This window comes from Giraffa tippelskirchi, chromosome 3, assembly GCF_054371585.1.
Source record: "Giraffa tippelskirchi isolate mGirTip1 chromosome 3, T2T-mGirTip1v1.2.pri, whole genome shotgun sequence".
In the NCBI taxonomy this organism is placed as follows: domain Eukaryota; kingdom Metazoa; phylum Chordata; class Mammalia; order Artiodactyla; family Giraffidae; genus Giraffa; species Giraffa tippelskirchi.
Genome location: NC_137277.1, coordinates 167,441,038 through 167,467,020, shown reverse-complemented (window position 1 = coordinate 167,467,020; position 25,983 = coordinate 167,441,038). Strand labels below are relative to the sequence as shown.

The 25,983-nt window shown below is 39.5% G+C and overlaps 1 long non-coding RNA gene across 1 annotated transcript in view; it reads right to left on the bottom strand.

The window, feature by feature from the left end:
* LOC145541904 (uncharacterized) overlaps positions 1–25,983 on the bottom strand; it is a 103,570-nt gene that overhangs the window by 49,925 nt on the left and 27,662 nt on the right. The window contains exon 2 of the long non-coding RNA XR_014079404.1: positions 25,019–25,152. This is a non-coding gene — a long non-coding RNA (uncharacterized LOC145541904). The remainder of the gene's footprint in view (positions 1–25,018; positions 25,153–25,983) is intronic.

Below are 25,983 nucleotides of genomic sequence, written 5' to 3'. Positions count from 1 at the left end.
TATGTTACACAACTCCACTTATCTTCCTCAAAGGTGTAATTTCACATCTCTGAAATTATTTTTAATCATTCCTGCTGCTTGTTATTGGAGAATAAAAGCATACATGTCGACAGAGCCAGTTGGAGATAGGAAGTGAAATCATGGTCTAGGTTCTTCCACAAAAAGAATTATTCTGCTGGGAATTGCCCTCATTTAGAAAAGGATGGTTAGCACCTACTGTTGGTTTCCTAGCAACAAGAAGCTTTCCCACAGCTAAAACGGAGGGTCATTTTTGCATTTTCTCTTCATTTTCTCTTGGCCTTTATGAGAAAAAATTAATCCAGAAAATTCCCAGAATATAGGAGGTGTTGGAAAGGGCTTGTGCCTGATGGGAGGAAAGTGATGGTGGTTATGCACCTGGAGAGGGAGATGAGGAAGAAGGAAAGAAGTTAGGGGAGGGGAAAGAAGGATGACATAAGGGGTCAGAGAAAGAATCAATGAAAACATCAGAGGGACCAGAATTTTAGGAGTATATATTCTCATAGCAGTCCAAACAACATGCATTCTAATAGAGGCCGAGAAAAATCATGCTTATTCCCCAACTTGGAACTTATTTTGTAGGAGGAATAAATTGAACAAACAAGCACTTTAGAACTCTGCTTTTCTTTTCATGAACCAAATCCACAGATTTTCCATCTGAATTCTCTAAATCTTTGACACACTAACTATATTCAAATTTTGTTTCCTGTTTGCCTGTTCCCTACCAGAGAAACTGGAAAATATATGAGGTTTGAGACCCCAGCTAATTCTGGCTTCATTCTCTGATATCTATCTATCAGCTGTGTGACACTGACCAAATATCTAGCCTTCTGAGATTTCAGTCTCCTCTGGCCAGCAAGGAGATCAAACCAGCAAATTCTAAAGGAAATCAACCTGAATATTATTGGAAGGACTGATGCTGAAGCTGAAACTCCACTATTTTGGTCATATGATGTGAAGAGCTGACTCACTGGAAAAGACCTTGATGCTGGGAAATATTGAAGGCAGGAGGAAAAGAGAGGGACAAAGGATGAGATGGTTGGATGGCATTATCAACTCAATGGAAATGAGTTTGAGGAAACTCTGGGAGACAGTGAAGGACAGGGAAGGCTGACTTGTTGTAGCCCAAAGGGTCACAGAGTTGGACACAACTTAGTGACTGAACAACAACATAGAAAAATAAGAATAATAATGCTTTCGTGGGCAAACACCACTAGTCACCATATCACTAGTCTTTTGTCCTTTCTCTTTATTAACTGTACCCCAATTTGGTTTGGATCAACAATGTGTCTAGTTTTAAAAGAAAATAAAATTCAACTCAATTTTCCAGGATTCCTTGTAGGGAGGGCTACGGAGTAGTTCTGGCCAATTAGATATCAAATAGACCAACATCAAATAGACTTCTGGCCAACAGAAGTCTATTTAATGAAGTTTCCAGAAAAAAGCCTGTTTTCTTGATGAAAAAGAACTGCTTCAGCTGGAACAAATATTCAACGCCTTCTCTGCCCCCTTTATCAATCTCAGACAAAATACCTGAGGTGCAGCAGTGATGATTGAGGGCAGGCAGAAAAAGGGATGACAGAGGATGAGATGGTTGGATGGGATCACTGACTCAATGGACATGAGTTTGAGCAAACTCAGGGAGGTAGTGAAGGACAGGGAAGCCTAGCGTGTTGCAGTTGTTGGGATGGCAATGAGTCGGTCACGATTGAGTGACCGGACAACAACAAAACCAACTAATACCTAAGTTTCACTCTATTACCAACATGCTGAGCTCATCTGGGGTTTTAATTCCTTGATACTCTTGGAAATTCCAACTAATTCTTCTGATTTTCACCACCAATTACTCTAAAACACTAAAGTTACTTAGAGTTACACTTTAGTGTAAAAAATTTAAAATTTTTTTAGTGTGTAAAAATAAAATTTGGTTGGCAAATTTTATTGAACTCAGGTATTGAGATGTTTACCTTTATTCAGTAATTATGTAATGCTTAAAGTATTGCCTAAAGAAAACTCTTTATGAAAGAGTTATAAAGGGATAGTTGAATATTGGCTGAGTATGGTGAATATAAGTTATCCTTTCTAAGATCTACAACTCTATTGGATCTTTAAAAAGATAGGATCTACTTAAGTCTTAAATCATTACTTCTGTCAATCTAAAGATTGAAATGATATTCAGGGGATGGCACACATACACCATTAGCCCGTAAAGAAGTTAGAGAGCTGGGCAACACTGCAGAAGTGCTGATCAGATATTTTCTGGCTTTCCTCACAACAATGGCAAGCAGCCAGTTAGTTTATCACTCGTCTCCTCCCTAGGAAAGTATTGTAAAGCACTTCTGGCTTTAACATCATGTCTTTAGGGGTTAAACTGGAATAGAAGAGGGAAAGTGAGCAGGTCAGACTTATTCTAATAGGAGTGTATGTGTCTGTGCATGTATGTGTGAAAAATATGCTAGTGATGATGAAGATGATGAGTAGACAAGTCCAGGTAATTGCTCCAGGTTGCATTTCATAAATGAATTTCTACTTTAGGTTCTCTAGGGCTCATGATTTTAACTTGTTTGTTCTAGAGCAACTTTTGTCTTTTATGGTCGGATCTTGGGAAATCAACTGATTTTCACTAAACATAAAAATCCAATACAAATGCAAAATCCCAGTTTATTCATTGATTTTGTAAGATAGACTTGACCTAAGGAAAAGATCCAGTTTATGGGGATTAGTTTCATTCAGAAAACTCAACTGTAAATTGAAGACTTTCTTGGTAAGCGAAGATTCATCCCGCAAGAAAATTAGATGAATCTGGAGGACAGTTTTATCAAAGAAATTATTTCTGTAGGAGAATCTCCTTTTTAAGAATGTTAATTAATTTATTAATTAGTTCAGTTACACATTAAGCAATTAATTTATTGAGTGTCTATCATATACACTCATACAATGTTTCCTATAGGGTTAAAATATTGATCTTTATCAACCAATACTTGATACCCATAAACTAATGTTTAATGTCAGGTCCTTTTCTTTCTATTTTCAGTCCAATACACAAACTTCATATTCTGGCAACAAAAACTAACAATTTATTAACGTAGCCAAGGTTTTGGCTTATTTTACATTAATGTATATTTTACATTATTTACAAATTAGAGATTCTTTTAAAGGATGAGTAATGGAAAATGAGGGAGGATATTTATTTTAAAAGCCACCAATATCCAAATTGCAGTAATTATAGTTAATTTGATTTTTTGGATATTAAAGTTCAGTAACTTCAGTGCCAGAAAATGATTATTTTGATGATCTCTTTCTTAGGCTCTGGATCTGAAATTCATCTAGTTCCCACAGTTTATCACTCACATATTACAGATATGTCTTTCCCTTTCTACCAGATTCCTTATGGTTCTTTCTTTACAGCCTTGGTTGTTGGAGAACCATTTTGCTAGACTTCAGGTCATTCTCAGCAAACGATACCCTATATGTAGTTGTAGTTTTGATGTGTTTGTTGGGAGGTGAGCTCAGAGACTTCTTACACTGCCATCTTACCCCCTACTCCAATATATTTTATTTTTGAAAAAAAAAAGTATCTGTTTTTACAAATATATTCTCACTAACTTAATGTTGTCTGTGTGCTGGATTTTAATTCAATAGTTTTATGATGTTTGCATTATCTTCCTTCTTTTAGCTAACATTAACACAAATAATTTATGATGGCTGGGAATTTCCATAAAATCCAGGGAAACAGATATTATGGTAGAGTTGTCTACTGTGAAATACCTTGGGGCAGGCTCTGCGTAAAGAGCAACTTCTCATCTCAGTGCATTTTGCTCTGTTCATTTTTCTTTATGTTTCTTTTGCAGCTTGAGGGTACTGTGGACAAAATTTTAAAATCATGATATTTCTTTATGCTTGATGACATATTTTGAGGGTTGTAAATATTTTATCAGAAATGTATTTCTCTACCAATGCTATTTTAGGGAATTTATTGCATTCTCATTTGGTTTTATTTCATTCTGCTAATGTCATATACATATGAATACCTCTTATAATTAAATAAAAGTTAGTAGAAAATTGGACTCATAAAATAGCTTTGTCTGTTTTCTGTCATCACTTCTGACACCAAATGTATGCTGTTTTATAATACTAACAAATTCTCTAATTATCTGATTCTCTGACTCCAACTTGGTGTCCTGAAATTTAAATCAGTTCTGACACTAAGTACCCAGAGTTAGCACTAACCTTACAGGTCAAGGGCTCAGTCCCATAAGACTGCCCCCTCTTCAGATGCCAGCTGCAAATAAGGTGTCCAGGATCCTCTGAATTTGCTTGGTTTACTACGTATATAGAGGTTCCCATCACCTTGTTCACAAATTTGCTAATTCAATAAAACAACTCACAGAACTCAGGAAAACACTTAACTTATGTATGTATATTTATTATAAAAGATACAGTTAGGAATAGCCAAATGGAAGAGGTGAAAAAGCAGAGTGGATGTGTGAGTATGTAGGACTAAACTGCCAGCACTTCCACATGTTCACCAACCTGGAAATTCTTCAAACACTCCAAGAGGTTTTATAGGGGTTTCTTTATGTAGGCAAAGTAATGTCTCTGCTTTTAAACATGCTATCTAGGTTGGCCATAACCTTCCTTCCAAGGAGTAAGCGTCTTTTAATTTCATGGCTGCAGTCACCATCAGCAGTGATTCTGGAGCCCAAAAAAGTAAAGTCTGACACTGTTTCCACTGTTTCCCCATCTATTTCCCATGGAGTGATGGGACCAGATGCCATGATCTTAGTTTTCTGAATGTTGAGCTTTAAGCCAACTTTTTCACTCTCCTCCTTCACCTTCATCAAGAGGCTCTTTAGTTCTTCTTCACTTTCTGCCATAAGGGTGGTGTCATCCGCATATCTGAGGTTATTGATATTTCTCCCAGCAATTTTGATTCCAGCTTGTGTTTCTTCCAGCCCAGCGTTTCTCATGATGTACTCTGCATATAAGTTAAATAAGCAGGGTGACAATATACAGCCTTGACGTACTCCTTTTCCTATTTGGAACCAGTCTGTTGTTCCATGTCCAGTTCTAACTGTTGCTTCCTGACCTGCATACAGGTTTCTCAAGAGGCAGGTCAGATGGTCTGGTATTCCCATCTCTTTCAGGATTTTCCACAGTTTATTGTGATCCACACAGTCAAAGGCTTTGGCATAGTCAATAAAGCAGAAATAGATGTTTTTCTGGAACTCTCTTGCTTTTTCGATGATCCAGCGGATATTGGCAATTTGATCTCTGGTTCCTCTGCCTTTTCTAAAACCAGCTTGAACATCTGGAAGTTCACGGTTCATGTATTGCTGAAGCCTGGCTTGGAGAATTTTGAGCATTACTTTACTAGCATGTGAGATGAGTGCAATTGTGTGGTAGTTTGAGCATTCTTTGGCATTGCCTTTCTTTGGGATTGGAACGAAGACTGACCTCTTTCAGTCCTGTGGCCACTGCTGAGTTTTCCAGATTTGCTGGCATATCGAGTGCAGCACTTTCACAGCATCACCTTTGAGGATTTGAAATAGCTCAACTGGAATTCCATCACCTCCACTAGCTTTGTTCATAGTGATGCTTTCTAAGGCCCACTTGACTTCACATTCCAGGATGTCTGGCTCTAGGTGAGTGATCACACCATCGTGATTATCTGGGTCGTGAAGATCTTTTTTGTACAGTTCTTCTGTGTATTCTTGCCACCTCTTCTTAATATCTTCTGCTTCTGTTAGGTCCATACCATTTCTGTCCTTTATCGAGCCTATCTTTGCGTGAAATGTTCCCTTGGTATCTCTAATTTTCTTGAAGAGGTCTCTAGTCTTTCCCAATCTGTTGTTTTCCTCTATTTGTTTGCACTGATCGCTGAGGAAGGCTTTCTTATCTCTCCTTGCTATTCTTTGGAACTCTGCATTTAGATGAGAATATCTTTCCTTTTCTCCTTTGCTTTTTGCTTCTCTTCTCTTCCCAGCTATGTGTAAGGCCTCCTCAGACAGCCATTTTGCTTTTTTGCATTTCTTTTCCATGGGGATTGTCTTGATCCCTGTCTCCTGTACAATGTCACGAACCTCTGTCCATAGTTCATCAGGCATTCTGTCTATCAGGTCTAGTCCCTTAAATCTATTTGTCACTTCCACTGTATACTCATAAGGGATTTGATCTAGGTCATACCTGAATGGTCTAGTGGTTTTCCCTACTTTCTTCAATTTAAGTCTGAATTTGGCAATAAGCAGTTCATGATCTGAGCCACAGTCTGCTCCCGGTCTTGTTTTTGCTGACTGTATAGAGCTTCTCCATCTTTGGCTGCAAAGAATATAATCAATCTGATTTCGGTGTTGACCATCTGGTGATGTCCACGTGTAGAGTCTTCTCTTGTGTTGTTGGAATAGGGTGTTTGCTATTACCAGTGCGTTCTCGTGGCAAAACTCTATTAGCCTTTGCCCTGCTTCATTCTGTACTCCAAGTGGTCATGTATGGATGTGAGAGTTGGACAGTGAAGAAAGCTGAGCACCGCAGAATTGATGCTTTTGAACTGTGGTGTTGGAGAAGGCTCTTGAGAGTTTCTTGGACTGCAAGGAGATCCAATCAATCCATCCTAAAAGAGATCAATCCTGGGTGTTCATTGGAAGGTCTGATGTTGAAGCTGAAGCTCCAATACTTTGGCCACCTCATGCGAAGGGTTGACTCATTGGAAAAGACCCTAATGCTGGGTAGGATTGGGGGCGGGAGGAGAAGGGGACGACAGAGGATGAGATGGTTGGATGGCATCACCGACTCGATGAACATGGGTTTGGGTAGACTCCGGGAGTTGGTGATGGACAGAGAGGCCTGGCGTGCTGCAATTCATGGGGTCGCAGAGAGTCGGACACGACTGAGCGACTGAACTGAACTATGTAGGCAAGATTGATTACATCATTGGCCATTGGTGATTAATTAAATCTTTAGCCCCTCTCCTCTCCATGGAGGTCAAGGATGGTTCATAGGGTTTCTGGTGACCAGCTCCCATCCTGTAACTATCAAGGGAGCTCCCCCCACAACCACCAGTCATCTCATTATCATACATATGACATTCTTATCACTCCAGGGATTTCAAGCAGTTAAGAATCTCTGTGCTGGAATTTCCCTGGTGGTCCAGTGGGTAAGACTCCATGTTCCCAATGCAGGGGGTCTGGGTGCAATTCCTGGTTGGAGAACTAGATCTCACATGCTGCAACTGAGTTTGAATTTTGGAGATAAATATCGCACATGCCACAACGGAAAGATCCTGCACACAAGATTGAAGATCCTGAGTGCCACAACTAAGATCCACATATCTATAATGTAAATAAATATTAAAAATCTCTGTGCTAAATACAAACACACACACACACTATATATGTACACACACATATGGGCTTCCCAGGTGGGAGTATATATATATATATATAAATTGATATATTAATTAATTAATATATATTAGTTTGTGGTATATATATATTAATTTGTGTAGTATATATACCACAAATTAATATATATATTAATTAATTAATATATATACTACAAATTATATATATATACATCACAAATTAATTCTCTTTCTATATATACCACAAATTAATATATACCACATATATACCACAAATTAATTTTCTTTCTAGGCAATTTGTAGGGGGATATACTCATTTATTAAATGAGATATACTGTTACTCCCAAATTAACCATCATAATTATGACTTTAAGAAAAGTCATGGTTTATGATTTAATAAATTTAGATTTAAGAAAATGCATTTTTTAGAAAATTAAATTCATGTGTGAAAATAAGACATAAATGATGTTGACCAGTGACTCTTAAATTACATGGTAAAAAAGCATCTATTTTTTAAAAGTCTAATCCATTACAGACTAACCCTTTCGTGTGTGTGCTCAGTCGCTTCAGTCATGTCTGACTCTTCCTGACCCTATGGACTGTGGCCCACCAGGCTACCAGTCCATGGAATTCTCCAAGCAGGAATACTGGAGTGAGAAAATACAATAAAATGAATACCCTGAAAATAAGGTAGAAAGAAAAAAAAAACCGGATGTACAAAATACAAGTGCAGAGTTTTTTACTGTAAGATTTAATAGATGGGAAATTTCTAAAAAAAGCTTTTCAAAATGTTTACTCTTATTCTATGTACTTATTTAGTTAAGAGCTGGTAACAATTTGTCTGTAGGCCATTACAGTGTGTGGACTGTACTTTGAGTTGCAGTGATACAAACTGTCAGATGTTCTCATGCTAATTTAATTAAAGTGATTCAATTTAATTAAATGAGAACTACTAATACACTAACCATGCAAGAGTTTATTAATTTCTTGTTCAATTCATCTTTGAACATCGTCTTAGCCTAAAGAGTTAAACACTATTATTTTATGTTCTTATCTCAGCCAGAAGCAATCTTTCTATTAAATGAAGTCTCCTAAGACTTAGTAGCTCTTTGTCTGAGCACATTCTCTGTTACCACTATCCACATGGCCTTTCCTTCACTAAACTGTAACTTTTAAAGGGTTGGTATCATGTTTGTTTTTTTTTCCTTATTCAAGCCTAACTAAGTCTATGGTAGACATGGAGACATCCTGGCTAAGTACTGCAGATTTCTAGTGAGTGACAGTAGTGGACATGGTTCTTAATCCCAGGGAAAGTGGAAGCGCTGGTTGCTCAATCGTGTCCGACTCTTTGCGACCCCATGGATTATAGCCTGCCGGGCTCCTCTGCCCATGGAATTCTCCAGGCAGAAATACTTGAGTGGGCAGCCATTCCCTTCTCCAGGGCAACTTCCCGACCCAGGTATGGAACACAGGTCTCCTGCATCACAGACAGGTTCTTTACTGTCTGAGCCACCAGGAAAGCCAAGGAGATACAAAAAATTAGCCATCCTGTCTCAAATAGGGACATTTTAATGGACAGTACTAGCTTCAGGACATCTTGAAGGTTGGCCACAAATTTGCTGGGCTTGAGCAGCTCCCTTTGTTCAATTCTGCTTCTTCTCTCGTATTTTATGACAACACTGTGAGAAGTTGCTATTATCATTCTCAGTTTAAAAATGACAAAACTGAACAACAGAGAGATTCAGAAATGTGCCCCTCAGACATTAACAGATAAAGCCAAGACCAGGGTCCATATCTCGGCCATGACTGGCTTTTCTTATCTAATAATGAATGCTTCATGAGGACAGAAATTTTTGCCACTGTCTTCCCTACTGAATCCCCTAGAACCATGATAGAAACTATCATATAGTAGGAGCTCAATAAATATTTGTTGAAAGGATAAATGACCATGAATGAAGAATTTCAAGTCAGTAGCAGAAAACACTTGTTTGGATGGCAGGGATCAGTTTCTTTTTAATAGACCCATGTTATATAGTATAATGTTTGTACATAGTACATGTACTACTGATAATTGCAAATTAAATAAAAATAGATTTTTCTATTGATTGGCATTATGTATGCTAATTTTGTATTTACTAACTTAGTCTTCACAAATTAAACCTCAGATGTCTCCTGGACAGTCACCCTTCCAGAGAGCCTCAGAAGATTCAGTGGTGAATGCATTGGCATGGAGCCTGCATCTACAAGATACTTCTTAGAGAAGCCTCCCAGGCACAGTAACTTTCCCTTCTCAAGGCATAGCTACCAGGATCTAAGGTTTGACCGTTGGTGACTATGAGTAGTCACCAAGGACCTGGGGTAGTCACCTGGCCCAGATGGATTAATGAAATAGTTTCCCCTGAAAATCTAACTATGGAACAAAGAGACATCAAATCTGAGAGTCTGAATCTGACCTATGGTAAGCAAAGTGTTAGTTGCTCAGTCATGGCCAAATCTTTGGGATCCCTTGAACTGTAGCCTGTCAGCCTCCTCTGTCCATGGAATTTTCCAGGCAAGAATAATGGAGTGGGTTGCCATTTACTTCTCCAGGGAATCTTCCTGACCCATGGGTCCCACCCAGGGATCAAACCTGGGTCTCCTGCATTGCAGGCAGATTTTTTACCACCTGTGCCACCAGGGAGGCCAGAATATTTAAGGCAAGATTTAATTTCTCTAGCTAACTAGGTACTTGCAATCTTTCTACAATGGAGCTACCTCAGTGTCTTTCTATGGAGTTCTGGTATTTTCTCTCCCCCACCCAGTTTCTTTCAACCAGGCGGGTATTTCTCAGCATCTTTTCAACCAAATCCCACCCAATATCTAGACCATGGGTAGGTATAACCTGGTGTCTTTCAACTGGGCCCCCCACTCATTACCTAAACTGAGGGGGCAAAGGCACCTGCTATACTCCACCAAATAAAAAAGTTAGGATCTCAACCAGTACATAGAACGGTAGTTAGAAGGTCTATGAACTCTTACAGCTTATGCCTCTGGAGCCTCCCTGGTTCCTCCCCTATCTGAGGCTTGCTTGTGACTGGGAGGTACCACAGCTTCCCACTTACAAACATTCTCCTTAGATGAATCACCACTGTTAAGTTCTGTGACTGACAACATGAAGAACCAATACAAACACCATGTGACTCAGAAAGTACTTGTGTTTGTTTAGCAGTGAGGCATAGCACACAGGACAGGATATGTTCATCTGGTCAGGTAAAACAAGAAGGGCCTGGGTTCAGTGGAGATGCACACAGGATCTGGAGTGGAGGTGGGAAAAAAAAGGTGGTTATTTTGGGTCTTTCATTTATAACTTCAACTGGTCAATACCAATTCATGTGTATAAAAATGAGAGCCTAGCAAAGAGCAATAGTTCAAAGGATTGTTGCCTTCAATTTTGAATTTAGAGAAGAGCCAAGTTTCTGAAGTTCCTATAGGCTTAGTGGGTTTGCTTAATAGTGTTTTTAAAGTTCCACTGATTTCTTTGCCTTTTGTTTTCTACTCTAAAAAGATCATTAAAGTAAGCTCTCTCTCTCATGCCATGTTGGCATTCCCAAGGAAGATTCATGATTGGATTATGTTCCCAGGCAGTATAAATCAAACCCGAGGGCAGGGATATGTTGATGGCTTGAAGTAAGTGAAAAATAAATTAGGAAATGAGAAGGCCTGGGGTACCAAAGACATAAATTAAAAATTTAAATCTCAAAAGATGAAAAACTGGGAAAAGCCATTTTGAAAACCTGGCTTAGACTTTTCTAAACGAGTGAAAATGGGAAGCAAGGGGGATAAGTTCAGAGCATGTGAATGAATTTGTTTTACATAGAAGTCGTTAGAGCTCTGAAGGAGAAAGCCTACATGTTTAAGCAATACTAGAAAGTCCTTTCAAAAGTTATTATAGCCAAAAGAGAAATAACTTAGAATGTTTTTAAAATGTTTAAATAATACAGTATATAACTGGTGGCATTTGAAAAGAGAACTTCATATTGAAGGTGTCAGTCATCAGCCTAGGCAAACCTACTACGATGAATTTGTTATATGCAGTGGTCTTACTTTTCTTGTACGATCTCCTTTTTTCATAAGGCTAAATGCACATGATTCAAAATTCCAATCATACTAGTTATTGGCACTCATGGAGAAAATACCCTTAAGTACCCTTAAGACTGCTAAAGGAGAAAGGGGTTAGAGGCTTTGGACTCAAATTGATCTTGAGTTTGAGCCTGTCTCTTAAGTGACCTTGGGCAAGTCACTGACCACTGAACCTCAGTGTTCCCAGCTCAGAGAGTTTGACAAAAATGAAGTGAGGTACATGCCCTAATCAAATACCACCAGCCCGCAGTACCAGCCTGCAGTAGATGCCTAAGAATTGTAGATTATTAATAGATCTTCCTTCCTTCCCCTCTGAAACTCAAAGCTTAACAAAGCAAGATTTTAATTTATGTAAATTTGTCCTAGTTTAAAGAGAAACAGCTCCCCTGTGGCAGAGATAAGGAGGATGATTATCAAGTTCTACTAAATTAATAAAAAGGGTACATTTCTAATCTTGAGAGGTTTCATTCTCCTAAAACTTTTTCAAAGTTTCCATATCCAAGTGTTTATATGCCCTGTATGTACCCCTGCTGCTCCTCCTGGCATCTCTCTTCTAGGGGTAGAGAGGGTGAGGTCAGGTCATATATTAGTTATATCAGAATTGAAGATGATTTGCATTCAGAATACTTTAGATTTAGGAAGTTTGAATACATTTTGAATGAATGTTTTTTCTTCCTTTAAGTATTTGTCTATCTAAACTTTATTTCTAGCTCTTTTTCATCTTCTCCCCAACCTCAAGGACTTCCCTGATGGCTCAGCTCTAAAGAGTCCACCTTCAATGCAAGAGTCACAGGAGACATGGGATGGATCCCTGGGTCAGGAAGATGCCCTGGAGAAGGGCATGGCAACCCACTCCAGTATCCTTGCCTGGAGAATCCCATAGACTGAGGAGCCTGGTGGGCTACAGTCCATAGGGTTGTAAAGAGTCAGACACAACTGAAGCTACTGAGCATCCAACCTCAAACCATGATATCAAGATAAAAATGTTTGATTTACTGAGCATAGATAAATTGGTCAAGGCTTAGGTAAATCAATTGCATAAAATGATAAAAACAAAATCTGGCTCCCAAAAGCTGGCATCTCACACATGGGGGCCAGGCGTTGCTAGCCAGTGATCAAAAACAATTTGAGTAGAGGTGGAGTAAGGAGGAGGATTTGATTCAGTTTAGTTTATACCCTGGAGGCTGAGATGGTAAAAAAATCTGCCTGCAATGTAGATGACCCAGGTTCGATCCCTGGGTCAGGAAGATCTCCTGGAGAAGGAAATGGCTACCCACTCCAGTATCCTTGCCTAGAGAATTTCATGACAGGGGAGCCTGGTGGGCTACAGTTCATGGTGTTGCAAAGAGTCAGATATGACTGAGCAACTAACACTTTCTTAAAGGGCAAGGTGTCTAAATATCCCAAGGAATACTGTAAGATTTTTCTGACAGGTGTTAGAGTTGATGTTGTCGTAATCTTTCTCATGTTTCTCCCCTGTGCTGAGGACATTCCAGTTCACTGAGGGACCTCTCTGGGGGGAAGGGGCACTACTTCAATAGAATGAAATATCACTGCAGAAGCCTACCTTCTTTGGCCAGAAATCCTGAGTCAGGTTTTGCTAGAAGTGCTTTCCAGTCTGTCCTAACTTATACATAAAATTGTTAAAAGGACCTTGTCTGAAGGTAAGGGGAGTAAAGGATAAATAAGCTTATAATTCTTTTATAACATGCATGCTTATTAGAAAAAAATAGAAAATTTGAAAATTAGAAGGGAATACCATTTCCCCATATGTCTACCACCCAATGATGAAAGTAGAAAATGTTAGTCTCTCAGTCATGTCCAACTCTTTGTGACCCCATGAACTACAGCCCACCAGCCTCCCCTGTCCATTGAATTCTCCAGGTAAGAACACGAGAGGGGTTGCCATGCCCTTCTCCAGAGGATCTTCCCAACCCAGGGATCAAACCTGGGTCTTCTGCATTGCAGGGAGATTCTTTAATGTCTGAATCACCAGGGAATCTCCACCACCCAAGGACAGTCAGTCATAAAAGATTTGTGAATTTTTTCCCTGGGATAAGCTTCTCAGGTATCCCAGTGATGGTGAAATGGGGAGCCCTATCTGTTGAAAGCTCACCTCCCCAGTCAGGCTATGTAGGAATGATTGTCTGTGATGGGTGAGGAAGTCGTATGTGGATGCTGGAGACTGGTCGTGGGTTGCAGGGACTTGGCTCATTTTTCTCCATGTTATCCTGGGTCTGACTGATTTGTCATCTTGGCTCTGAGTGATGGGTGATGCTCACCTCCTTTGCTCTTACCGTATGGCTCCCATCTCTTGAGCACACATGCATCCTGCTTGTCAGATGGTTCCTGTCAGCTTAGTGCGTGGCTGCGGAGGTTTGCCAGTCCCCTCAGGGCTTGCTGGCTCACACATTGTCTGTATGGATTCTTGGATACGTCTCCAAAGTGAGGGTAGCAGGGCAGAGCTTCAGAAAGTGTTTGCCAACGCTTTTCGTTTAGACTAGTTGAACCGATGTTTCTCCCAGAATGTGAAATTTCTCAAGCATCCAGCCATGGTTCCATGAGAACTGAGTTTTATAGGGCAAGTCCCTTTCTCTCTATGCCAGGGAGAACACAGAGGTAGTCCCTTACAATTATGGGAAAGACAAACCATCGGCATTTACTGAGAGGGCTGTGGCTAATGGCTTAGGCATTTAAGTAAATAATGCATGTTGGGCTAGGCTGGGGAGGGGAGGGAAAGAAAGATCTTCAAAGCATGCTTTCCCTACCAAGCTTCTTACTATAGAGACTCCTGAGCCTGGTCATAGAGAAAACAAATGAATTGTAATAAAATTGTGACTAGAAACCCTCAGAGCCCTCCTATCCCTACTCCTTAAGTCAGAACTCTCCCAGGTGGCAAGCTCAAGAATAAAATGTTTGGAAATAAGAATACACCATGAATAGACTTTTGTGCATCTCTTTTCTTCTCCCTGAATTGGAGTGCTGAAAAATAAGATCTTTTGGATTCACAGAAGCCCAACTGTAAGAATGCTGTGATGAATAATTTTAGGTTAGCTCTTTTAAGTAAGCCACCAAGACAAAGGACAAGTCTTTAGGATGGATGGAAACAAGGGGTCTGAGCAGACTAACAGTGAATGGATTCAAGGCTTGACTGCTCAGACACCTTCACTTCACCAGATTCCAACCCATGTGGACATCCAGTTCAACAGTGTGGACTCTCAAGTCGTGAAATCTTTCCAGCTGATCATCATTTCCAACTGACTTCAGACTTTCACACATAGGGCCAAATTGTTCCACAAGTGAGACCTTGCACTCAAAGACCCTACTTTCTGAGCACTGTCTTTTACCCGAAAAGCTCTCTCACTTAGCTACTCACACAGTCTCAGCTCTGAGATATTATTGAGACCTGGAGGTCCTTCCTCACCACTACCCAATCACCTCCTGCCTGTCCTTTCTTCCCTAATCAGTGTCTAGGGTCCATCACTGCAGTCAATCTCTTCTTATTCATCCTACTCCCTACCCTCTAATTTTGCTAATACATCTGCCTGTCAAAATCCCAAATCTGGAACTCCATATTATCAGCGCCCATATCTGGACTGAAGAGCTTTGGAGGAGAAAATCCACACAATTACAAAGATCTGCATCCATAAATTCATAATTATAAACTCAACATAAGAGGATTAGTGTAGTGGTTAAGGGCACGAACTATGGGATCTGACTGACTAAATCCCTGTTTGCCAGTTACCAGAAGTGAGACCTGGGACAAGTTAATCAATATTTTTTTTTCTGTGACTCCATTCCCTTATCTGTATAATGGGAATTTAAAAGCTGTTGTCTCATGGTCTGTTGCAATTATTAAATGTCATTCGCCGAGAGCAGTATCTGGTATGAACTTTAGACACATCACCATCTATTTCACTTTCACAAATGATACTTTGCACTTCATAAAGAAAACAGAAGCCATTAAATGAGAGTCTCATTGATTTACAAACTCAAAGCACTGTTATTGTATTTAATTTATGATAGAATTTATGATAATATCCTTGATGTTATTCTTCTGTTCATGTCCAGAGGGGAATGGAGTAATTTACAGACTAAGCTGGCATTCCCATCATTACAATGATAATATTAATCTGACAAATATATATTGAGTAGATATTTGGTTAAAGACACATGACTAGGCAAAATGATGGATAAATGGAAAAGTAGGATGGATATCACCAGGGGGGTTGAACTTTTTCTTGAATGTATAAATCTTGTCAGCTCCAACTTGATAAAGAATCTCATGTGCTTTTTATCTCATATCTTCCTTTTCCTTTCTTTTTATATCTTGAAAAAAAAAATTACCTCTCCTGTTTATAACACCACTTGAGTAGTTTGCTATTGAAGCATTCAGTTAAAAAAAATCAAACAAGTCTGGATGTGAAATGTGTACTAAATTGACCCACAGCTCTTGCTCTCTTTTTAAAATTTAGGGTTTTGAACAGTAAATATAAAGCCCATGGAACTAGAAAATTTCAACTTGTTTATGACCTTAGATTTGTTAAATCTGTAGAATGGAATACCATTCAGCCATAAAAGGGATAAAATACTGATACATGTTACAACATGGATGAATCTTGAAGACAGTGTTCCCAATGAAAGAAGACAGATACAAAAAAGCCTGATTCCAATTATATGCTTAATAGAAACTGTATCTTTTTTGGATGACAAACATGTTTGGGAATTAAGGGTGATGGTTGTAGAACATTGCAAATAATATATACCATATTATACACTCAAAATGGTTAAAACAGTGAATTCCATGTCATGTGAATTTTACCTCAATAAAAAAAATCAAGGACACACTAAAATAAAAAGGAATGATTCAAATGAACAAAACATAAAGATTTAAAAATGGACTAAAACCATCTAGACTTTGTTGTTGAGTTATAGTCCTCAACCTCAAAACTTTCATGTTTCCTCAGTCTTTGCAGTAGAGGCATGCATCATGGTGCTATAATTAACACAATTTGTGAAATTACATTTGCAAAACCATAGATGTGTTTTCAGGTGGCTTGTAGTCCTTCTGGATAGCACACCATCACCATGCGTTATGGCAAGAGCTGCAATAAGTTAATCAATATTATAATTAAACGGTCCCCACTATAAGTATATATCTATGTACTATGGCGTTGACAAGTGGCTTCTAAAGAGCCTAGAGTTTAATAGTTTTGCGCATCATTTACAGTTCCCCTGCACCACTGACATGATTGATTTGCACCACAATAAGAAATTATGTCTTCTGCAGAATCCATCCTGTATTGGGAAAATTGATTATATTTCCCCGGGGAGGTCAGGTCTCATAAAGCAAATGTTAATTAATTTTTTGTATTAAAAGCTAAATACAAAGATTGAATCACTTTTATTAGGAACTTATTTTAATGAATTCACTGCCTTTTGAACCCAAATAGTTTATCTTTTGGCTCTCGCATCCTACTAAACAACAAAACAATTGATTGTGCAATTGTCCACATAGAGTCTCCCTGCTAAGTTATAGAGAATCGCTGCAATGGCCTCTCAACAGCTGTTAAATTTAATATAAGACCATTAGCAGGTTTCCTTCCTTTCATTTTCTTTTTTTCCCCCCTCTCTCTTTTTCTTTGAAAAATAATTTGAAAAATAAGCCTGGAAGTTAAGATGAATAGCATCATTTTACTTTTTAATGTGAGGGTTTGTAATGGAATGAGATTACATACGCTGTTTATTTCAAATATATTGTACTAGAGAAGTATTATGTCAAAAACCATTATGCTTATGTAGAGAGTAGAACAGTTTATAATTAAACTAGAGAACTGCTAGGATATATTTCCTAGGCTTTTCTGGGTAATGAAAGTCCATGATCTAATGGAGACCACTCTGTAAGTATTTTACCAGAAATTTCACTGGAAATGTAAATTAAAAATTTAGCACTGGTAACTTGCATTTAACGGATCTTTTCAATAGCCACGTCTGTCTGTAAGATATGCAGAGCTGTGAAACTCTGTTATGATGGAGCATTTCTCTGTTAAAATGCTTTTTTAACTAATTTGATGAGACTTTGGTTACCACCGTATTTAAGACAAGATTTCTGGGACCAAATGTATGGTATTCAATTTTCCCCAGCATGGGATCATTGCCATGGTTTATTTTCTTAATGTTTCTGTCTTCTTTCAAAATTCTGTAAGCCTGCAATTAGTTTGAAGAATCTCATTAGGTATCAAATGAGAAAATCGTTAAATGTGTTCACTGCAGAAAGCATGGCCTCCTTTGAAATCTACATTATGTGGAGGATTTCAGTTCAGTTCAGTTCAGTTACTCAGTCATGTCTGACTTTTTGTGATCCCATGGACTGTAGCACACCAGGCTTCCCTGTCCATCACCAACTCTCGGAGCTTGCTCAAACTCACATCCATTGAGTTGGTGATGCCATACAACCATCTCATCTTCTGTCGTCCCCTTCTCCTCTGGCCTTCACTCTTTCCCAGAATCAGGGTCTTTTCTAATGAGTCAGTTCTTTGCATCAGGTGGCCAAATTATTGGAACTTCAGCTTTAGCATCAGTCCTTCCAATGAATATTTAGGACTGATTTCCTTTAAGATTGACTCGTTTGATCTCCTTGCCATCCAAAGGACTCTCAAGAGTCTTCTCCAACACCACAGTTCAAAAGCATCAATTCTTCGGAACTCAGCTTTGTTTATGGTACAAATCTCACATCCATACATGACTACTGGAAAAACCATAGCTTTGACTCTATGGAACTTTGTTGGCAAAGTGATGTCTCTGCTTTTTAATATGCTAAGTTTGTCATAGCTTTTCTTCCAAGGAGCAAGTGTTTTTTTTAATTTCATGGCTGAGCCCAGGACAACCAGACTTTTAGAGGAGGATTTATCAAGGGGCCATCTCTTCTTTCTGAAAATATGTAGCTCATCTGTGTATAGTGATGGTGATAAATATTTTGGATCCTCAATTTTGAATTTATTATCCCAAGGCAATTTTCCACAACCTTATTAATCATTGATGGCTCAGATGGTAAAGAATCTGCTGGCAATGCAAGAGACCTGGGTTTGAGTCCTGGGTTGGGAAGATATCCTGGAGAAGGGAATGGCAACCCACTTGAGTATTTTTGCCTGGAAAATTCCATGGACAGAGGAGCCTGGTGGGCTGCAGTCCATGGAACTGCAAAGAGACAGACATGACTGAGTGACTAACCCTTACACTTACAGAGCTTTCTCTCTGATACCTCTATGCCATGGCTCAGCAGAAGTAAAATGACAGCTTGGGTAGACTGTCCTTAGCATCCTTCTTTCCACCAACAATTCTATAGGCATCTTCCCTGACTTCTTATCTTAGAGTCTAATACCTCCTGTTGCTTTCTCACCCCCAGAGTTCTTGAATATACTGTCCTACTCAGGCACATTTCATCCAAAAAGTACATGATTAAAGGGCCCCAGAGGGTCTGTGTCCCCTTCTCTCATCTTCCAAAGCCCCAAGTGTTAGTCGCTCAGTTGTGTCTGAGTCTTTGCGATCCCATGGACTGTAGCCTGCCAGGCTCCTTTGTCCATGGAATTCTCCAGGCCAGAATATTGGAGTGAGTTGCCATGTCCTTCTCCAGGGGATCTTCCTGACTCAGGGACTGAACCTGGGTCTCCTGCATTGCAGGCAAATTCTTTACTCTCTGAGCCACCAGGGAAGCCAGTACCCCAAAGAGGGACAAATTATAGTTTTCCAAAGCATGAAAGTTCATGAAGCTTACTTCGTAAGCTAGGAAATAGAAATCAAAGGTTTTTAAAAAAAGTTTTAAAGAATTTTTGCTAAGTATAAGATTACACAGTTTCTAGCAGAAAGTGGGGAGTGATAATAGACATTTTAAATAATGTGTCATTAATTAATAAACATTTTTAGTCTCTTTTCTACTCTCAAACTCTAAGGAAGTGAGATTTATGTTGGCTGGGTTAGCTCCTGATGTTGGAGGAGCTGGGGAATGGGAAAAGAGCAGCCAGAGAGCTCAGATAAATTTATCTACACGGTAAAAAGCTGAGCCAGAGAAGAGAAAGGTAAAGACACAAGAAAGTCTCCAAGAGCTGGGTTTGTCAGAATGTGAGGGAGCTTGGAGATGTGAAAGTGGGGTGCCAGAGCAGCTGTGGCAAGTGAGTGAAATGGAGAGTGAGACAGATGGGAATAAAGATTTTTAAGTTTGGTTTTACATTACAAATGTTCTGTTTCTCTGATGGTTAAAATATATTTGAGTAGATTAAATGCTATTCTATTATTGTGGATGCCAAATTGATCTATCTTTGAATGGTACTCAAGGACCACCGATGATTCATTTTTATAGGTTACACAACTATGATTATGCGCGCCCCCTTGTGGGGAGCTTGACTACTACCTGGATGGTCAAGATTTGGTACATGCCTCAGCCTTTCCCAAGTATTATTCTCTTAAGCTTTGACACTTCCATTGCGTTTCAAATCCTTCCTCCTTGATGAAAATTTACCTGCCTTTTGACCACTTTCTTTTTAGAATCTGTTTTCTGTTGCCTACCTGTTGGATTTCGGAGAAGGCAATGGCACCCCACTCCAGTACTCTTGCCTGGAAAATCCCACGGACGGAGGAGCCTGGTAGGCTACAGTCCATGGGGTCGCACAGAGTCGGACACGACTGAAGCGACTTAGCAGCAGCACCTGTTGGATTTATGTGGACTAGTGATTCTAATTAAGGTGACAAATTTTCGACCTGATTTGAGTTTCTAGAAAATATGATTCAAGTCAAAGGAGAGTCTTCAAGTGTGCAAATTCCAGGCATCATAACTTGTCAATGACACTTTTTTCCTGATCATCAAAATACGTAGAATGAGAAACTACTTCTACTTTGTACACTTTTTATGTTTCCCCTATTCTTTTTTATTTTCCAAAGAAATTGAAGATTTGTCCCCTTCTGTATTTGGGGACAGAATTGGAGAAGCTATTCAGTTACAGATAAGTCAGAGTAAGAATAATGTGGTCAAAAAATTTGCTAAACATACATTTTGCTAAGTGCTGGGGTTAGGGAGAATGAAAAAAAAAAAGGTTCCTATGCTTAAGAATTTGTAATCAAGTAAGAGTGATAACCAATAACCAGAGGACCACATGTGTAAATGTATATTCATAAACTAAGTGCTATCGACTCAATGGACGTGGGTTTGGGTGGACTCCAGGAGTTGGTGATGGACAGGGAGGCCTGGCATGCTGCGGTTCATGGGGTTGCAAAGAGTCAGACATGACTGAATGACTGAACTGAAGTGAACTGATAGAGTTAAAAAAGGATGCTATGAGAGCATATAACAGGGGTGGGATAAAGGAAGGCTTCTCTGAGGAAGTAACAGCAAGATTGTATTTCTAGGTATTAACTAGGCGGAAGAGGATGAAGGAAGAATGGTCCAGTCAGTCTTAGTAAGCAGCATGTGCAAAGGTCCTGAGGCAGGTAAGAGCATAGAACATACATTCAAGAAGCAGAAGGAAGTCAGTTTGGCAGAAGGACTGAGGAGAAGTAGAGAGGATGCAATGTGAGCCTGAAGAGACAGAGGGGACAAAATCAGGTTGGGTTTCATGAGTTACATTAAATAATTTTTTTTTTCTTAAAGGCTGTAGAGATCCAAGGATGTGTTTTAAGCAGGGAAGTAGCACAGGCATATTTGCTTTAAGAACACTTCAGGGAGAAGGATGAAAGCTGGAAGGTAAGTCAGAGTTATCACTACAACCCAGATGAGGTGTGATGCAGGTTTGGTCTAGTTTTATAATATAGGTATCAGAATTAAGGAAAATAAAGATGTATAGAAGATAAAAATGGATCAGTTCAGTCAGTTAGTCAGTTCAGTCTCTCAGTCGTGTCTGATTTTTTGCAACCCCATGAATTGCGGCACACCAGGCCTCCCTGTCCATCACCAACTCCCAGAGTTTACACAAACTCATGTCCATCGAGTTGGTGATGCCATCCAGCCATCTCATCCTCTGTCATCCCCTTCTCCTCCTGCCCCCAATCCTTCCCAGCATCAGGGTCTTTTCCAATGAGCCAACTCTTCGCATGAGGTGGCCAAAGTATTGGAGTTTCAGCTTCAACATCAGTCCTTCCAATGAACACCCAGGGCTGATCTGCTTTAGAATGGAATGGTTGGATCTCCTTGCAGTCCAAGGGACTCTCAAGAATCTTCTCCAACACCACATTTCAAAAGCATCAATTCTTCGGGACTCAGCTTTCTTCACCGTCCAACTCTCACATCCATACACGACCACTGGAAAAACCATAGCCTTGACTAGACAGACATTTGTTGGCAAAGTAATGTCTCTGCTTTTTAATATGCTGTCTAGGTTGGTCAAAACTTTCCTTCCAAGGAGTAAGTGTCTTTTAATTTCTTGGCTGCAATCACCATCAGCAGTAATTTTGGAGCCCCAAAATAAAGTCTGACACTGTTTCCACTGTTTCCCCATCTATTTCCCATGAAGTGATGGGACCAGATGCCATGATCTTAGTTTTCTGAATGTTGAGCTTTAAGCCAACTTTTTCACTCTCCTCTTTCACTTTCATTAAGAGGCTTTTTAGTTCTTCTTCGCTTTCTGCTACAAGGGTGGTATCATCTGCATATCTGAGGTTATTGATATTTCTCCCGGCAACCTTGATTCCAGCTTGTGCTTCTTCCAGCCCAGCGTTTCTCATGATGTATTCTACATATAAGTTAAATAAGCAGGGTGGCAATATACAGCCCTGATGTACTCCTTTACCTACCTGGAACCAGTCTGTTGTTCCATGTCCAGTTCTAACTGTTGCTTCCTGATCTGCGTACAAGTTTCTCAAGAGGCAGGTCGGGTGGTCTGGTATTCCCATCTCTTGAAGAATTTTCCACAGTTTATTGTGATCCACACAGTCAAAGGCTATCAAACACTATCCAGTAAAAATGGATAGGACTGAATAATGAACTGAACATGGGGCGTGAGGGGAAAGTAGGAGTCAAGGGTAATTCCTAGGTTTCTGGCTTCTGCAGCTGAGTAGAGAGTGAAGTCATTCACCAAGTTGAAAATGTTGAGAAAAACTAGATTTGGTTGAAGTGGGGGTGATGATGAGGCAGCAGCATAAACGAGCTCCATTAGGTCATGCTAGGATTTCCATTGTCTCTGAGTTACCCAAGTTGAGATTATATCTTCTCTGTGTGTTGTGTGTGTGTGCTCAGTCACTTCTGTCGTTTCCAACTCTTTGCGACCCTATGAACCAGAGCCCACCAGTCTCCTCTGTCCATAGGATTTTCCAGGCGAAAATACTGGAGCTGGTTGTCATGCCCTCCTCATATATAGCATAGTTCCTGTCATGAAAAGGCCATCAGTAAAGGTGAGGTGACTACCTGAGTAGAATATTATGTGTGCATGTGCATATTTAGACTTGCATGCCATGTGTAAATAATCACATTAATACTCTCCATTTATATTTCAATCCAGCCAACATAAAGCTACTATTATATAAAAGATATTTCTCCTGTTTCTTACTAACCTCTGAACTCACGAGTAATTTAATTCTAAATAGAAGATCGACAAGATAATATATAGCCAACTTGTGTTATGCTATTTTATCTCTGCATTCGTTGAAACCCATGAGTTCACAAAGTCAGTGAAAAAAAAAATAGCATCCTGGTTCTAAATAATTACAGTACTTTAAATTTAATTTAATTATGGTGCACTGAACAGTAGACCTTTAAGACTATGCAGTGATTTGCCTCAGTGAGTTAGACTAATCAGTAAACCTTATTATACGCAACACATAAAAGGATATATGTCTCCTGCTTTATAACACTTCCTTAATGTGCTCCTGCAGTGCTATCAAAGCTGATGCTTGAGCATTTGCAGAGCTTGTATCTTTCTTTTTAGAATAAAAATCCTAGAATGTAAGGTTTTGCAGGATAGAGCTACGGAGAAAGAAAGCTGGAAAACTGAGAAACAAGCTCTGTCCTGCCAGCATCTAGCCTTTGAAGGAGCCACAAAGAATTGGTGACTTCATTTTCTCTGAACGGAAACATAAAGATGGGACTTCCCCAGTGGCTCTGCAGTAAAGAATCCACCTGCAAAGCAGGAGATGTGGGTTCAATCCCTGGATCAGGAAGCTACCCTGGAGAAGAAAAAGGTTACCCACTCCAGTATTCTTGCCTGGGAAAACCCATGGACAGAGGGATCTGGCGGGCTACAGTCCATGGCGTCACAGAAGAGTCAGACATGACTTAGTGACTAAACAACAATACAACAACAACAAAAAGATGATCAAAGGAGTCATCACTACCTACATGTGGCTGCAAAAAGAATATTAAGAAACTACCAATGAAAATAACATTGCAGTGGACATTCAGGGATGCTCTTCTGCATTTTTACATAAAAGATTTCTACATGACTGGATAATTAAATGGATCTCCTTTGAAAAGACTGGGACTAAATTAATGTTACAGAAGGGAGTTGAAAAAGCACAGATCAGCTAAATTAGATGAAGATTTTTAGAAAATAGACTGAACATGTTTATGCCAAAGGAAAACAATTACGAAAAACAAAAGCAGTTTTTGAGCTATTCCTCAAATACTTCGTCTATCCAACTGACTAATTGTACAAACATCAAGAGTAGAGGATGGGATGGGCAGAAAGGTGGAAGACCTAAGACTCAAGCTATTGAGTGAAATTTATAGAAGATAAATTAGGTTAAGTAATTGGTCAGTGAGAACAACTGGTCAAATGGGTATTATGCTTATTGACTTGACTGTGGGGACAGATGATGAAATATCTGGGGCAATGTAACTCAGGCTATGACGTGAAAGACATCCCACCTGGGGGACTTCTGGCCCAAATGGCTCCAACCCACTGATAAGCTGGTGTGGAATAAACTGTAGTGTTAACATGACATTTACCAGGGTATCTGGGCTATGGATATCTAGTAACAGTCTTATAATCCATGGAATATTAAACAGTGATGCAGCTTTGTTTATTTATGATTAATTATGAAGATAGTCTGGCCACTGTGGTTTGGATAAAAGTGTACTATTTCTTCTTATTGTTCTGCTTCTAATATCCCCTCATCCATTAGGCTCTATTTTGGGCTTGCAGTTGCTGGGACCTTCCAAAGTGGCTGGAACAGAACAAAAGATATTCCAAACATGGAGCCACATAGGTAGGGAGGTGGTGAAACAGACGAGAGCACTCTGCAGAGAATGACCCCTGCTTTTTGGAGCTAAATGACCCCTGAAGGATTCAGGAGTTTCTCCTCTAAAAACCAGATCTTGGAAACATTTCTCAAAATTATGAGAAATTGGAATGGGAAATGACTTCATCTCTTCTTTTTACCTGGCCTCCTACAAGCATAGTGGGTTTTCAAAATAACACACATGGTTAAAGAGAGCTTGGTGGGAAGAACCATCTTTTTCCAGGAGGTAATAAAGTTGGGGCACCTGTGTGTTGGTAGGTATATATTTCTGTCATGGTGGCGTTCATGAATTCAGCTTACCTCAATTTCCAGTGTTCTATTTCCTGACTTCTTCCTATCTGGGCCTTCATCCCAAGTAGAGATGTCTCTAGAACCTTCTCTCTCTCTTCTCGTTCCTGCTATCTTTCAACTTCCTTGGGTCTCTTTTCATTCTCCTGGTCAGAAACAAAAGGCATTCCTTTCTATGTAGGCTTTCCAGTATCTTCTCTTGGTTCAAACTGTCTTATCCTTTAAGTAGTATTTTGACTTTCCAAGACCATATTTCCCTGTGAGAGTAATCATGTCTCTGACTTGCTGTCTCTGGACATTTTCTGTCAGCCTGGAAAGTTTTCCTCTATTTAATCCTTTTCTTCCTGGCTCGAGTGGCTAATTAGTAGACTCCTTCTGGTTGCTCTTGTACCATTTCAAGTTACATCTGATTTGTGCTTTTGCAAGCAATTTTCCTTTTGCTTTCAGCCTCGACCAACACTCCTTCTTCTTGTTTTCTCTTCTTTCTCTCTCTCACACACATGTACATGCACACACTCACATTTAACGCAAAAGTCAGCCTCAGCAAGAGCATGGCCTGCCCTTAGCTGACACTTTTGAATTCCCACATAAAGGTTTTTCTCCACTGACACTCTTTTTTGGCCCTAACATTTCTAAAACTATTTGGCATTTGATAATTTCTTATATGTGCATTGAAACAAAAGAAATGTGTGTAGAAAACAAGATTATGGTTACCAAAGGAGAAGGTGGGAGAAGGAGAAATTAGTAGGAGTTTGGGATTAATAGATATACACTACTATATACTAAGATCATGGCATCTGGTCCCATCACTTCATGGGAAATAGATGGGGAAACAGTGGAAACAGTGTCAGACTTTATTCTTGGGGGCTCCAAAATCACTGCTGATGGTGATTGCAGCCATGAAATTAAAAGACGCTTATTCCTTGGAAGGAAAGTTATGACCAACCTAGATAGCATATTTAAAAGCAGAGACATTA